Here is a 10,907-nt window from a genome sequence, read left to right on the forward strand (position 1 = left end):
TATCTTCATCCGTCCACTTTTTCAAAGATGCTCTCTGTTCAGTAGTCAGACGTGCTGGCATGGCAGGTGGATCCTGGTCCAAGACATGAGTCAGTTTCTCAGAACCTAGAATAATTCTGTAGTTCCTCAACCAGTCCTTGAAATTGGATCTAGTCAATCTGTAGGTGTCTAGTATTTTGGTCAGGGGGTTGGACGCAGACATATTTTCTGTAGAGAGTCAAAAGTTTCTAGTTAGATTTTGTAATCAAACTTAACCAATTTATTTAGGGGTTTTATTTTTAAATAAATTAGGCTCTCACTATTTTCTCAGATCCCTACACTCCCTAGGTAGAGATGTGAAAATCTCCATGATTAGTGATTTCTAGTGGGTGGTGCGGTCTCACCGACTGGCTCACCACCTCACCTAACAGTTATTGGTGATGGGTCAACCGATGAGTGGACAACTCTTGTCCAATTGGTCTCTAATTCATGAAGCTCACTGTGTCCAGAATATTGCTCCAATCCTTAGTTAAGTCAGACCCACCATTTGCACGAACTAGATTCCTGATTGAGTCCCTCACCATATCCAGAATATTGAGCACAACCTATCCTCTAATCCGTAGCATCCAATGCCTAATGGACATGGTTGCATCTTTCTGATGTAACTGAACCATTGTAACCAGTCGAGAACAATCAACCCTGAAAAGGGTCCGCACATCCACAATGGTGGAAGACCTTAGACTTAATATTTTCTTAGGGAGATTTGATTTAGGTCTCATTAAACTTGACTTGACATAGTCATAACAATTATGACTAACCTAGTGACATGGGCTAGCTCGAATTGTTAGCCACCTCAAATCAGAACTGGATCGACACATATGGCCAGGTAAGTGAGACCGGTGGAAGGGATATGCCATTAACTTGACAAGAATGCATTCGAGTCGAGTAGCTCCCAATTAAAAATCAGTCGATCGCATCTGTCCAACTTATCTTAGACACCAAATTATCGAACTAGAACTAATTGAGTTAGTCTACAATCCAGGCTCTAACCACTGAGCCAAATTAGGTCTTAACTTGATCGAGTCACATATGAATGTGATTCGACTTTGACCTAGACTTAATCCTATTAGGCTGGTCAATTATTAGCTTTCATGATTCCACCTAACTAACTTTTGATTCGGTTTGATCAACCGCTAGACCTAATTAAGCTACCCAAGCCCGAACCCAATTTTATGAAAATGACTTAGATTTGAAATTTTCAATTTTAGACCTAATTTAATTTCATAAGCTTAATTCATTAATTAAGTCTTGGGTTCATAAACAAAACATGTCAAATAAATCTTAAGATTTCAGAATTTAGGATTTTGCAGAAAAGTAAATTTAATTTCTGATTAAGAATGAACGCGCAGCACCCCTACAGGCCATAAGAATACCCCATTGAATGGGAGGAGAGGGTCTTAAACCCTACTTTGTTCTTATGACTGGACGGCCATGAGGAACACCTTAATCAGAAATATTGATTTAACTACAAAACTAGTTAGATCTAAGTTACATATCGCATATATAATTTCAAATCTAACTTATACATGCTTTGCATATATCTCATGTATTAAAATCTGATCTAATTAGCATGCTTTCAGATCTGATATATCATATGTAACATCTGAAAAATAAGATTTAAATTGAACTATTCAATATAAAATCTATTCTAAATAGTTACTAGAATAATTCTACAACTAGTTTAGGCATGCAGCAGATCAATCTTATGAATTAATTAAATTTTATTTTCTATTTTTTGATTTGAATATAATATTTATAACATCAAAAAATTAGAGAATAAATTAGATCTAATTTATATTTTAATCATATTAAAATATAAAACTTCAAGACTATTCATAGTTTAAACTATTCCTAGTCTAGTCATGCATCTCATACATGTTAGATCTACTTAGATTTAATTTTAAATTTTTTGATTTTAGATCCAATCACATCTGATGTGATATCTAAAATTTATTAATATCAAATAAATAAAAATAAAAATTAGATCTAAATTAGATCTGAAATAGAGCCATCAACCTGGCTCTGATACCAGTTGAAGGAAAAAACTACCTTTTTTCTTGTAGGATCTTCCAGATCTAATGAGATCTGGGATGAAATATTTAAAAAAAAAAAATCTTATTTTATTTTAGATCTAAGGTCTATTAGATTTGATTCTTATTATCTAATATTTAATCTAAAATTAAATCTAAAACTTGAGGATTAGAAAAATACCTCTACGGTAACTAGATTACCCTGTAGATGATCGCAGCAACGCCCGAGGTTCTAAAATAGCCATGCAGTCGCCTGGCCTCTACCAATATCCACTCAAGTAGGATCTAGATCATCTTCTCCTCGCAAATCTTTGCTCCAAAAATCAGATCTGGATCTGATCTGAAAGATCTTCAAAAGATCTTCTGAAGCTGGAGCAGCAGCTTCTCGATAAATCTCTGTAGCCTTCTAATCAGGAAGCCACCATGCCTTGGACAAGCATCAGATGGATGCCCAAACTCTTGGACATGAAGAAGGGAAGGAGAGGAGCAGAGGGGGCATGGAGAAATGGAAAGGTTTCATGGTTTTTCTGGGTATTGAGCAGATTTCTTAAACCCTAGGCGCAAACAGGGTTTAAATAGACCCTACTGCGCCATGCAGTGCCACATCATTCGATCAATCAGAAAATTCTAAAATAGCCACGCAGTCGCTTGGCCTCTACTGGTATCTACTTGAGCAGGATCTGGATCATCTTCTCCTCATGAATCTTTATTCCAAAAATCATATTTGGATCCGATCTGGAAGATCTTCAAAAGATCTTCTGAAGCTGGAGCAGCAGCTTCTCAATAAATCCCTGCAGCCTTCTGATCAGGGAGCCACCACGCCTTGGACAAGCACCAGATGGATGCCCAACTTCTTGGACATGAAGAGGGGAGGGAGAGGAGTAGAGGAGGCATCGAGAAGTGGAGGGGTTTCACATTTTTACTGGGTATTGAGCAGATCCTCTAAACCCTAGGTGCAGACAGGGTTTAAATAGACCCTGCTGTGTGATGCAGTGCCACATCATTCGACCAATCAGAAAATTTCAATTAATTCTAAAAAAAATTTAATTGGTGGAGTGATGTCATCTGATCATATTAGATAAGAACCCCACCAAACCCTCCTACTGTTGGTGCCAACACTGGATAAACACAGTGAGATTGGCGCCCAACAGTTTGAGTCAATCAAGGCATAGAGTCCTCATCTCATGGGACTCTATCCTTATCCACTTGGGGCACATGCCATATCTGATTATGGAACCCACTTTAAGGGTAAAATTAACAGGTGGACACTCCAGAAAAACTCTCCAATGACCTCTTGCCAAGTGGCCTTCAGTCCAAGGTCCATGGGTCAACGTTTGACCGATGTCCTAGAACGAAAATGGCAGGTGACAAGAATTAGCAGGTGTTGTCTTAAATTCATCTCATAAATTAAGATCAAATTTTTTTGAGCTAGACTGGCTTCAGTCAGACTGAGAAAAACCTTCTCAAGATTCTCTAGGTGAGTCAAATCACATTTGGCTCAGTCGAGATAGAAAAGATTACACGAGGAGAAAGTTAGGCTCAATCGTGTGCTAGCATGATTTTCTTGAATCTAATTGGATCTAATCCAAATCAATCGAACTGGACTAGCTCAATTGATGACATCTAGACCCTAACTCTTGTTTGTATGATCCAGTTAGGTTTATTTTCGTATGATAATAAGACATATCATGATCTCATCATCGACATCATCGAAACTCCTTTCAATGGATCAGAACTCTTCTGATTCAGACAATTAGAATGATCGATCATCAAGATCATTCTAATTGCTCTCAAAATCCATCAGTGACACCTAGCAGTATATGATGGCAACCCATCAGAAATGAAGACGAACCTCTCAGTGCAGCTACCTATGTGATTGAGTTCCTCTATCATGAGTTCTGATTGAATTAGGGTTAAGGTGAACTCGTCAAACCCAACATCAGTCATATGAATCAATCGATCGATCCGAGTCTGATGTGAAACCCTAATGAAAAACTTTTTTCATTATTTCACTCTGCCATGGCCATGGGCTTAAGGACTCAATCTTTCGATCATCATAGGACTACTCTTATTTATCGAGGTTGATAGATTTCATCTTGGTGCAATCTGGTTCCTACAATGAATATGCTACAGCCAACATACACCTCAAGATTTCGAATGGCTAGGAGATCGAGTTATAGTATAGTCAAACTATAACACACTCAAGGTGAACTGTCGATGAACCTCAGGTCAAAGAACTAGACACATAGCTACAGCATCGAGCTAGTCATCGACGAGAAGGTAGACTTCCTTATGACTGTTCGAGGTGGTCACGCTCAGTACTCTCGTTCTCAATGAATACCTGTACTCTCGTTCTGGTGTCTCCACACTGTAGACTCAAGACACATCTACCCTAAAGAGCGATCGTACACCAACTTTTTGGATTGATCACCATCCTCATGATGATCCTATGGTCAGGAGCTGTTTATGAGTTAGTTATGTAAATTCATACCTTAAATTTTCAACTCTTGAAAATATGAATTAACATTCCTACTAACTCAAAGGATGTATCATAGACATAATATACATAATGTGATAGTAGAATAATCCTTTTATTCATTTATAGTCAAAATTATAAATTTGTCCTTACATTTGTACAGGAATGTGTCAGTCAATCTGGCATCTAGGGCATACATCTAACAAATATATCTCCATTGGTGTTTCAATCATGAAAAGACAAACAATACAAGCACTCATTTTTCTAGCATTGCAAAGCATAAATATGAGCTTGTACTTTATAACACAACTTGTACTACCCGCAAGTCTGCTTTGATTTTGATTAATTGCTAGATCTTTGATACTCATACAATTCCTGACAAATTTCTTAAGCTCGATCCTTATATACATGCAATATATGAGCTTTTGGATCTCTAACTTTCTATCCCTATCATATCCTCCAAATCTCAATCTTGATGGATTTCTCTTGCAATCTCAGAATTACCACGATATTCTCGTACTCTGACTTTTGAAACAAAAAATCTAAGAAGAAGACTAGCTCCTTGAAGATCGAAAATCTCAAAGCTATCGATCTCCCATAGTGCCCATTCCATTACGGAAGTTGAAGAGCTGTTCTTATAAAAATTACTAGCGATGTAAATTAAACTTTTCATTGAAATTATATTTTTTATATACGTAATTTTTTTTGGAGGCAAAAGCTTTTTTTGAAAGAAAAATCATAAATTAACTATTTATATAATTTTTTATTAATAAAAAATTAATTTTTTTGATGAAATTTTTTGAAAAATTTTTTAGATTAAAAAAAATTAATTTTATTTTTCATCATGAATATTTTTTTAATATCATTTTTTGTTGTTAAATTTTTTGGATGAAAAATTTTTTTGATGGAAAAAATTCAAAATTATTTTTTTATGAAATTATTATTGGAAAGATATTTAATTATTAGTGATGTAAAATAAATTTTCATCATAAATAATCTTTAAAATTTTTTATCAAATTTTAAAAAAAATATATTTATGACATAAATATATTTTTCATATGCAATCATATTTTAAAAATATTATTTTAATCAATTTTTATGAACAAAAAAATTGTTAATTGAAAAAAAAAAATTTTGACGAGAATTATTGGTGACGAAAGTCAAATTTTTGTTGCTAATAAATTTATTAATGATGAAATTTTTTTTTCATCGCCAATTTTTTTTTTGGGTAAAATTTTTTTAGAGAAAAAAATTTTTTTAATAGAAAAATTTTTTTGGATAAAAATTATTGATGATGAAAATAATTTTTCATCATTAATAATAGTATTAGCAATGAAAATTTTTATTGCTAATAGTTCTGCATTCATTGCACGTCAATTCGACGTTTCTTTGCGCAAAATCTTCTTCCTTCCCCCCTCCCTCTCCCCTCTCCTCTCTAATCGAGATCTCCCTCTCCCCTCTCCCTCTTCGAGCTCTCCCCCTCTCTCTTCCCACCGGCGAGTGCCTCTCCTCCATCACCGCAGCTGTTGCCGTCCGTGCCCTCGGCCACCGTTGTCGTCCATGCCTTTTCACCACCGTTGCCATCTACGAAACCCTTTTCCTTCCCTGCCTCTGGTGCCGCCATTGCCGTCCGCCATCCACCATCCACCGGAGATAAGGGCACTTCCAAACCTCTTTTTTTTTTAGTTGATTGGGCCACCGGGGGTGGAGAGCGAGCTGTCGGTGATGGGGGCGGCATAGGGGTGGGGCTGGGGTTGGGGGACGACCGGAGGTGGGGAGGGGAATGGGGGCGACATGGGGTTGGAGAGTGGGTCGGCCAGTGGAGATGCGGACAGGGGGCGGTCGGGGGTGACACGAGGGAGAAGAGGGGTCCGTGGGCGGTCGGGGGCGACATGGGGCCGAGGAGGGGGTCGATCGATGGAGATGGGGTCGGGGGGCGGCCAGGGGTGACACGGGGGTGGGGAGGGGTCTGTGGGTGGCCGGGGGTGGCCGAGGGCGACATGGGGCCGAGGAGGGGGTCGGCCGACGGAGATGGGGTTGGGGGGCGGTCGGGGGTGACACGAGGGTGGGGAGGGGGGCGTGGGTGGCTGGGAAGGGGGCCGTGGGTGGCCGGAGAGGGGGTCGATCGGGGAGGGGGTCGGTCGGGGAGGGGTGGGCGACGGTGGGGATGGAGGAAGGGAAGAGAGAAACGATGGAGAAAAAATAAAAAAAATTAAAAAAAATATTTATCAAATATTTTATTATTTGATTGATAAAAATAAAATATGAATCACGATCTGAATTGAATCGAGATCGGGATCTGCATCGAGATTTCGATTTGGATTGGGATCCAGATCAGGATCTGATCAGGACCCGAGTTGGGATCCAGGTCGCAGGGGGTTGGAGAGGGTGGTGGTGCCACGGGGGATGGGTCACGAGGGGTGGATGACGACAGTGGTACCACGAGAGCAGGGTCGTTGGGATCGAGTCCGAGCGACATAGGTTGGGTGACGACGCTGGCGTCGTAGGAGTGGGGGCCATAAGCGATCGAGTCTAGAGCTCATTTAAGGGAAAAAATATTTTAAAAAAATATTTTTAGATAAAGATTATTTAAAAAAAAATAATTTATTTTTATTATTTTTAGATAAGAAGTATTTAAAAAAAATAAAAAATCATCAGATCCTTGGGATTAGGTTTCATATTATTATTTTGCATTAATATTATTTTACATGCTCAACTACTTATAGTTTATTTTATATTTATTACATAAATTTTTTAGTGTTACTACTAAAATTTATAAGTTTTTTTGTTCCACTAGCACAATGCACATTGCTTTTGCTTATTATAATTTAATTATTTTGTATGCTATTTTGTATACTTTTACTTATTATAATTAAATATAGATAATATTTTTATTTTAAAGAAAACTCTACTAAAATTTTTGATAAAAAAATTTCAATACAGAGTTACTCTTTTTTGATAAATTAGAAATCTATCTTTCAATGTATGTTCAGAGATGGTAGTTAAATTGTATTGAGCCATAGATTTTTATTCAAGAGTCGATCTTGATCGAGATCGACTCTTGAATATCTCGTATTTAATTTTTTTAAAAAAATAATAATCTTATTATTGTTAATAGTTTATATTTTATTTTATTATGTGGCACTCAGTAATTATCTATCCACTGTTCTTCAGGTATACAGTGGATAGGGTGCGTAGGCACCATATTCACGTTATATACTTGGAGAACCATGAAAAGATGCTATCAAATTTTTTATAATAATAAAATAAAATATCAATTAATAATAATATTATTATTATTATTATTATTTTGAAAGAGATAGGACCACATCTGTTAGTAATGATTTGAAATAGATAAAATCATGCATTTTTGCTTCATTAAATTGATGGAAGGAGATTTTTTATGTTACTGTTCAGTCTATGTTCTTTAATGTATGCTATTTTGTATAAAATGATTCGTGTCCAGATTTGAATCAGGATTTGATCCAAAATCTAGCTCGAGATTCGAACCAGAATTCAGATCGGGATCCGAATCGGATGAATACCACTGAAAATTTTTTTGTTGTTAATGATTTTCAAATTTGTTATTAGATAGATATCAATAAAAGTTAGATGAATGCTAGAGATATTTTTTTGCCTAAATATCGAAAAGGTATTTGAGATTTTATTGACTTTATATGGTATAAGGCTGATAGTGCTAGTCGGATAAAGTGTCCATGCAAGAGATGTGTCAATATGGTATATCGTCACATAACACTTATTGAGGAGCATCTGCTATATTATAGTATGGATAAGAAGTATACTTAATGGATATGGTATGGAGAGGGTGATCCGAATGAAGTTGTGCACGATGATGATGATACTGAAGATGATAGTGATGCTGCTGAACCTGTCGAACATGGTGGTATAGGAGAACTATTGGATGATTTACATTAGGATATTTGTTCAAATGTATGCATGAGTACTAGTACATCTGAAGGCAATTCTGATCATGAACACAATATCCGACTTGAGATAGAAGGGACTTCTGAACAGTTCGCAAAGCTTGTAAGGGATGCACGAGAGCCACTCTATCCAAATTGTGCAAAGTTCTCCAAGTTAGAGTTTTTGATAAAATTTTTTCATATTAAAACCGTAAACCAATGGAGTCAAAAGTCATTTGACCAAAATTTAACATTGATTAAAGCAGCTCTTTCCAATGGAGAGAGACTTCCGAAATCATATTCTGAAGCAAAAATATATATGCGAAAATTGGGACTTGACTATATTCTTATACATACTCACAAAAATGACTGTATATTATTTTATAAAGATAACGAACAAACAACTGAATATCCGAAATGCAGTGAGCCTAGGTACAAAATCGATAATAGAAAAGAAAAAAAGATACCTCAAAAGATTTTGAGATATTTTTCATTGATTCCAAGACTTCAAAGGCTGTATATGTCCGCAAAGATAATAGAAGAAATGAGATGGCATCATGAGCAGCGAGTTTCAGAGAAGAACATACTTAGCCATCCGACCGACTCCATAGTGTGAAAAAATTTCGATGCAAAGCATCCACACTTTGCAAATAACCCACATAATATCCGACTTGGTCTAGCAACAAATGGATTTAATTCCTTTGGCAATTTGAGTACTTCCTATAGCATGTGGTCTGTGATGCTAGTTGTATATAATGTGTCACCTTGGAAGTGTATAAAAGAACTATTTATTTTTATGTCACTATTGATTTTGGATCCGAAAGCATCAGGTAATAAAATTGATGTATATCTATGATCGTTAATCGATGATCTGAAGGAACTATGGGAAAATAGAGTATAGACATATGATTCTATAAGTCAAAAAAATTTTAAGTTGCATGCTTCAATTTTATGGATCATAAATAATTTTTTTGCATATGAAAACTTATCTGAGTAGAGCACCAAAGGATATCTGGCATGTCCAATATGCAACAAGGATGCATCCTCTTTACATTTAAAGCATGGATGAAAAATATGCTTCATGGGTCATCGACGGTTTCTATCTGGTAATCATTCTTGGAGGATCTGTTACAACAAATACTTTGATGGTAAGTCCAACTGGTGTCCGCCACCTAAGGAGTTAAGTGGAGCAAAAATTTTAGAACAACTTGAAGTCATTGAAAATATCCAATTTAAAAAAATATCAAGTACTCGCAAGTAGAAGCTACTGAAGCGGAGCTGAATTGGATGAAGCGATGTATTTTTTTCGAACTACCATATTGGAAGCAGCTACTACTTCATTATAATCTAGATGTAATGCATATTGAGAAGAATATTTATGATAATATCATCGGTACTGTATTGAACATCTCAAAAAAAATAAAAGATAGTACGAAAGCTTTCCTTGATTTGTAGGAAATGGGAATCCAATCAGAGTTGCATTTAGTTCATCGAGGTGATAGATTTTTTATGCCACCTGCATCTTATTCACTGTTTGACAAAAAAAAAGAGAGTTTTTGTGGATGGTTCAAAATCGTAAAATTTTTTGATGCATACGCTTCAAACGTATCGTGGTGTGTTGGGAACAACGACGGCAATATCTCTAGCATGAAAAGTTATGACTCCCATGTGATGATGCAATGCTTGCTTCCTGTGGTCATGCATGGTTATTTGAGTGGTGATGTTCAAAGTGCATTGATTGAGTTGGGGGTGTTCTTCCGAGAACTGTGTTATCAAAAATTGAAGATTAACTTACTTGAGAAGTTTGAAAAAAATATCGTACTCATTTTTTGTAAGTTAGAAAAAAATTTCACCATTATTTTTTGATGTTATGGTATATCTGGCCATTCATCTTCCAAAGAAGCTCTTTTGGCCAGACCGGTACATTATCGGTGGAAGTATCCTATTGAAAGGTAAAGAAATTGTATGCACTTTTCATATCAGTTATAAGATATAAATGTATTTCTAAAATTTAAATTTATTTTTATTTATAGATTCTTGTATATCTTAAAAAGTATGTATGTAATAAAGCACGACCTGAAGGGTCTATAGTGCAAGCATATGTAGCTATGGAGTGTGTCACATTCTGCTCGATGTATCTTAACGATATCGAAATAAGATTCAATCGTACAGATCGTAATACAGATCGTGAATAGGGTGACAATGAACTAACGCTGTCTATATTTAAACAAATGGTTCGATCTATTGGTAGAAGGAGATATGAATTTATGGACGTGAATAAGCTATGTAAGAAACACTTCTACGTTCTAAATAATTATAAAAAATTTAAAGATTTAATTGAGAAAGTACCATCTTAGCATATTATTTAATATTCTAAGTAATTTTTTTATATCGATGTAAAATTAAAAATCATGACTTGTTGCAGTGAGCACAAGAGCA

This window comes from Elaeis guineensis, chromosome 6 (assembly GCF_000442705.2).
Source record: "Elaeis guineensis isolate ETL-2024a chromosome 6, EG11, whole genome shotgun sequence".
Classification (NCBI taxonomy): Eukaryota; Viridiplantae; Streptophyta; class Magnoliopsida; order Arecales; family Arecaceae; genus Elaeis; species Elaeis guineensis.